The sequence below is a fragment of the Oryctolagus cuniculus genome, chromosome 8 (genome assembly GCF_051225735.1).
Source record: "Oryctolagus cuniculus isolate XC-2025 breed Fujian yellow rabbit chromosome 8, ASM5122573v1, whole genome shotgun sequence".
Lineage (NCBI taxonomy): Eukaryota > Metazoa > Chordata > Mammalia > Lagomorpha > Leporidae > Oryctolagus > Oryctolagus cuniculus.
In genome coordinates, this window is record NC_142874.1 from 141,930,995 (window position 1) to 141,937,515 (window position 6,521).

Below are 6,521 nucleotides of genomic sequence, written 5' to 3' on the forward strand. Positions count from 1 at the left end.
TCTTTTGATTTCTTGAATGACCCAGTGTTCATTCAGGAGCATTTTGTTCAGTCTCCATGTGTTTGCATACTTTCTGGGGTTTCCTGAGTGCTAATTTCCAGCTTCATTCCGCTGTGGCCTGAGAAGCTGCATGGTATGATTCTAATTTTTTTAAATTTGCTGAGACTTGCTTTATGACCTAGTATGTGATCAATCCTAGAGAAGGTTCCATGCACTGCTGAGAAGAATGTAAAGTCTGTAGATGTAGGATTGAAAGTTGTGTAGATATCTCTTAGATCCATTTGGGCAATAGTGTCAATTATATCTGCTGTTTCCTTGTTGATCTTCTGTCCGGATGATCTGTCTATTTCTGAGAGTGGAGTATTGAAGTCCCCCAGTACTATTGTATTGGAGTCTAAATCTCCCTTTAAGTCCCTTAACATATCTTTAAAATAGACCGGTGCCCTGTAATTAGGTGCATATACATTTATAATAGTTACATCTTCCTGTTGAATTGAACCCTTAATCATTATATAGTGTCCCTCTTTGTCTCTCTTAACAGTTTTTGTATTAAAGTTTATTTTGTCTGATATTAATATGGCTACACCTGCTTTTTTTTGGTTTCTGTTGGCATGGAATATCTTTTCCCAACCTTTCATTTCAGTCTGCATGCCTCTTTGTTAGAGAGATGTGTTTCTTGTAGGCAGTAAATAGATGGGTTTTGTTCCTTAATCTATTCAGCCAGTCTATACCTTTTAACTGAAGAGTTAAGTCCATTAACGTTTAATGTGATATTAACACATAGTGACTTTGCCCTGCCATTTTCCCAGAGATATTTTCTAGTATATGCTTTGAGCTTCCCATGCTTTTTACTGGTAGGTGTTCTTCCTTTCCCTTCTTTCATATTGATGGCCGTGTTTCTGTGTTTCTGAGTGTAGCACATCTTTAAGTATCTTTTGCAGGGTGGGCCGGACGAGTGGCCACAAAGTCTTTCAATTTCTGTTTGCTATGAAAGGTCTTTATTTCACCTTCATTCCCAAATGAAAGCTTAGCAGGATATAGTATTCTGGGCTGGCAATTTTTCTCTCTTAGCACCTGTGCTATGTCTCGCCATTCCCTCCTAGCCTTGATCTCCCAGTAGGTCCTCCGGGTCACAGCCACTAGATCCGAAAGAGTTTCCTCTGCAATTTTTCATTGATCCTTTTTTTGAGACTACTGTAACTCCACTTATTAAACTATCTTTTCCCGAACTATCAGTGTGCGTCCACACTACTCTGCCATCTTGGCTCTGCCACCCATTAATGTTCAATCTTTATGTATCAGGTAACAATACGGATTTTTTAAGGAAAAAAGAAGTTTCAAACGGAGAGAACTATCTACTCTATTTGCTTTTAGTCCTGTTTCCTTAGTTCTCGTTTCCTGTGATTCTTTTCTGATTAACACAACATGATCAATTCTGCTTGGCATCTCTAGGTCTCACTTTCTACAAAACAGAGCTTCTGTTGTTGATTTCTCTGAAAATAGTGTTTCCCATCTATATGTCCATGGTCATTTTTGCCCCCAAAAATAAAATCAGTCAGATGCTAAAGTCCCAAACTCTGTGTCAGTGAAATATCCCAATGCTGACACAGTGCTTTAGTTTCAGAATCTCACAACACATTTTTAAAGTAATATTCCCTGCACACACCTTCTTTGTTAGATGGAATAACGTCTAGATTTCATGTATGTTAGTCTAAGAACATGGGTGTGTAGGTGCGAAAAAGATAAGGGAATAGGATGACCCTCTCATGTTTGGTAGCTTTGATTTTCCTAGAAACAGAAAGCACCTTTCTGTCATTATCGTACTGGAATCTCACTGTTCTGGTCTCTTATCATTTCCTTTCTGTATCGAGGTGAAGGCATATTGGGTGGATGCACATTTAAAGTTGTTATTTTCTTCTGGTGAATTACATCCTTCATCATTATATAATGGCCTTCCCATCTCTTTATACCACTTTTAATTTATTAATCTGGTAGAATAAGGCTATTGCATTCTTTTGGACTCCATCTGCTTGGAATATCTCATGCTATTTGTTACTTTCAAAGCCCATGTGTCCCTAGAATTGGAGCTATGTTGTAAGCAGCATAGAATTGAGTTTTTCATTAACTCACTTAGGTACATGACATATTTATAACTAGAGAGTTTACTCCATTTACATACAAGGTAATTGTTGATATATAGTTGCTCGCTCCTGCTGCTTGACATTTGTTTCTTACTGTGATTTCCTTCAGTTTATCTCAGAGAATATCAGAATATTGGCACACTTATATATATTGATGACAGAACTAACATGTTTTGATATACAAAGTGATCAAGATATTGCATGAGAGGAAAATATTAGTGCAGACTAATGTGTATATTTGTTGACAGTAGTTAGATTTGGACAGAACCGTAGCTGAGAACAGGGATGGGATCTCACCAGACTCTCTGCATTTGAATTTTTGTCCTTCTACAGGTTTTAAGATTTTCCAAACGTAAAAGTTGCAGTCTCAAAAACGATAGAGGTAATGGTGTTGATTCCTCTGCTATCTCTCAACATAGACTGCTGTATCTGGATATCCTCCAAGTGCTGTGCTTAGACACATGTCCTGCAGGAATGAAAGTGCCTCTGAACAATTTGAACATCTCTCTCCCCAGAGGCCTCCTGACCAGGTGACAACAACAGCATGAGGACAGCAATTCTCCCCTTCACACTGGCCCAAAGGGAGTTAACACCCCAAAAACTCATTCCTCCTCCATGGGGAGGGCTACACCCTAGAACATGCTAAAGAATTTCACTCCTCTGCATTGGGCTCCAGGTATGGCTTCAGTGTTTAAACCTCAAATTGATAACAGGCCCATGTTTGGAAAATAAGAATCTTTGCTCCCAGAAATTAACAAATGAAATGACTCTTTGTTTTCTCTTTATTACCTTGCAGTAAATATTCAAACAGATGGGAATTAGGAGGAATATCCAGTCCTTTATCTTGATTATCAGCATGAAGCAAAAACGGAGAAAAAACACACAGATGCCTGCCATAGTACAGGCGGTGCGAACAGAGCACCATCAAAGGCACTGGTGGGCATGGCAGCTCTCAATTCCTGTTCAAAGACACCCCGTCTCTAACTGCAGCCTTTGTCACAGAGCCTGCTCCTAGCACTATATAATCAGGACTCGTTCTCAGGCATAGCACACTCAGAATCGTGCTCTTCCTGCCTCCAGCTCACTCCCAGACATGAGGACATTCACCCTCCTCACTGCCATTGTCCTGGTGGCACTCCAGGCCAAGGCTAAGCCTTTGTCACCATCAGATGAAGAGATTCCAGACCAGGAGCAGACAGATGTCGGAGACAAGGTCATGGCCAACTCCTGTGCAGAGGATGAAACTTCTGCTCTTCAGAACCGAGGTGAGAGACTCCAACATGGAAGAACTATGGAAACTGAGGCAGGAGGATTGAAGGAAGGCTCTGGAATTGAGTCTTCAAAGGTCTCAGTCACTCTGCTGAATTTACTTAGGTTCTCATAGCCTTGAGTTTTTTCCAACAGGGTTCAGTTCAACAGATACGTCCAGCTAGTAGTTCCTGGTGTTCCCCATCACAGTAGGACAACCATAGATCTGAATATTCTGCATTTCCTATAGAGAGAGTGAAAAGAAGCGGACGTTTGATACAAAATGCAACAAATCTAGACGACTACAGAGGTTACAAGCTGACTGGATTCAAATACTTTTTATTAAGATAATGTGTATCCCACAAAAAGTGCAAATGTATTATGAGTTAATACTAAATGTTACAAACAAAGTAAATATGGGACAAAGCAGTGGCTCACTTGGCTAATCCTCCACCTGTGTTCCCGGCATCCCATATATGTGCCAGGTTCTATTCCCTGCTGCTCCTCTTCCAGTCCAGCTCTCTGCTGTGGCCCAGGAAGACAGGGTAGAATGGCCAAGTGCTTGGGCACCTGCACCCACGTGGGAGACCAGGAGGAAGCACCTGACTCCTGGCTTTGGATTGGCACAGTGCTGGTCATAGCGGCAAATTGGGGGGTGAACTAACAGAAGGTAGACCTTTCTCTATGTCTCTCTCTCTCATTCTCTAACTCTATCTGTCAAATAAAAAAAATAAAATAAAATTGTATATATATTAGAAGTCAAATGACTCTAGGAGATGTTCCTCCTAAAAAGACTGTGTATTCCAACATACGCTGTGAAATAGCCTTGTTCAAATTTGGAGAGTCTTAAGGGAAGTCACCATGGGTCAAATGTGAATACCCAGTTGTGAGGACAACATTTGACACTGCTTAGTAGAGAAACGTTGAGAACTGGTAAACCCAGCTGAACCTGGGTTCAGATGTGTTTGACGAGCTCAGGAGCATAAAGAGTCAGACAAAGAAGAATGGGTCTCAAATCGTGTTTGTGACAACACTTCTTTGTCGCGCCCCCTCTTCGTGGAGGAACGACACAGGACCCTGCGCTGTTCTTTCGTCTGCTCGGCCCTTCCTGGGTTTGCTGCTGGTTCTTCCCAGGTTGGCTACCAACCCTTCCACCTCCGTGGAAGGGCGGTTCCCCCTGCCACTTTCCCCACTTCCGCGGGGAAGCAGCACACCGCCAGCCGGCTCTCTCGGGGGCTGCTCAGGTGTTCCTTCAGATAGATGTTCCTGGTGCATGTTGTCTCTCTCCTCCTTTATAGTCCTCTTCCACCAATCCCAACTCTGCTACCCACACGCCGAGTACGCTGCTCTCCTGCAATCAGCAGCAGGATCAGCTCGTGCAGGTCATCGCTCAAGTTGGCGAGAGACAGCTGCGTAGAAGCTGTTTACTCCTCTCCCAGTGCCATATTGTGGGAGAGCAGATGCATAGAATAAGTCTTAATTCGAGTAACTTAGTCTAGTCCGAGATGCTCCCCACACTTCTTGTGTCTGTTACTTCCAGTGGCTGGGTGCTCTTCCCACTGCTTGCTGTGATGTAGCCCCCATGAGACCCTCTCATCTCAATGTGGAATGGTGCTGGCTTTTCTTTGATCCCTGTGTTCATTGACAGACACTCTCTCTGTACCCTAGGTTGCCCACAGAATCTGAAACCATACTGTAGCTGCAAATGGCGCTGTGGCATTGGAGAGGAGGAGAAAGGAATCTGCCATAAGTTTCCTATAGTCACCTATGTCTGTTGCAGAAGACCATGACCAGGACATGAAGAATGAACTCATCATTGCCTCCACACATGGAACAGAACCACCTTTACTCAGAATCTTGTCATTAAGGTTTTTTTTTCTGTATCTCATATAAAGTCCTTGCAACCAATCTCTGTGTCAACATCTCTTTCCTATTTGCTATGTTTTTGGGTCACACTGAACTGCAATTAGCACTGTGGGCAACCAAACACTTTCCAAAGGAAAAACTACCTCCAAGTTCTAGGAATATTCAGGAGAAACACATACTTCAGGAAACAAAAGGTGCTAGGGAACCTCAAGTCCTGATTTTGATGTATGTGTCCCCCTAGATTATCAGTTCAGGTACCTACACTTAGTTGAGATTCACTCTGAAGAAGAGTTCACTGTGTTAAGGCAAGCATTTATGTCTGCTTCAAGTTTATGGTCACTCCATGAGTACACCTCAGGAAGGATCACTGTCCTCACACCCATAGCACTGGGGTATTGACCTGAGACTCCTGTTCCCCATCCACCAAGAGCTGGGGTCACAACAGCTGCACTGATCTACCTTGAATTCAGGTGGGAAGGGGCAGTTCATAAACACCGTGGAGGAGAGAAACAAGCATAGGAGCCCACACTGAGACAGACTCAATTTCAGTATCACCATGCAGGCCCAGTATAAACTGGAGATCCTATCCCCCACGTCAGTCTCCTGAGTGTCCATGAGCAGCAGTGAACCTAACGCTGTTGTGTAGTTCAACTCAGTGGATGCCCCTAGGAACTGTGAGGGTGAAAGCAGGTCTCCAGCAATGGGGAGTCCATGGTAATTTTGGTCCAGATGTTCTGATACTAAGAGCAACCATGTGCATCAGTGAGTGAGGTCAAGGTCAACCTGGTCTCACTCTAGGACAGCACTCATGCTGCCCTTGTGCACACACGAGTCTGCACTGAGGCTGCCATTCTTCCCCTCCCTCCCTGTCTTGTCCCCAGCTCCTGCCAAGCATACACTTGCACCACAAAGCCTGCATTCTTCTGAGCCTGCCTGACCTTTCCCTTCCTTTCACTCATGGTTACTGATGGGCACCATCTCCCATGGTCCTTATGACATCTCAGTTTTTGTATGTGAGCCTGCATCCTGTCTCAACTCCTTCCTGCACCTCATGCCCACAGCCCCATGGACACCTGAAGAATACATTCCTTAAACAGTACTAGGTGAAGGCACAAGTCCCTGGTGTGGGGTCCATTTGTGAGCCCTAGACCCCTCATGTGTTCTGGATAAGTGTTTCCATCTTGTAATCAATCTCACAACACCTGTTTAGAAAAATAATATGTAAGTTTAGCCATGGATATTATAATGCATGATCACTGGAGGTTT

At 43.4% G+C, this 6,521-nt stretch overlaps 1 long non-coding RNA gene across 1 annotated transcript; it reads left to right on the forward strand.

Annotated features, from left to right (window-relative positions):
* Positions 1-3,058: 3,058 nt before the first annotated feature.
* LOC149125209 (uncharacterized) lies at positions 3,059-5,297 on the forward strand. Its single transcript, XR_016212605.1, has 2 exons — positions 3,059-3,406; positions 5,058-5,297. It is a non-coding gene; the product is annotated as an uncharacterized LOC149125209 (long non-coding RNA).
* Positions 5,298-6,521: the final 1,224 nt, after the last annotated feature.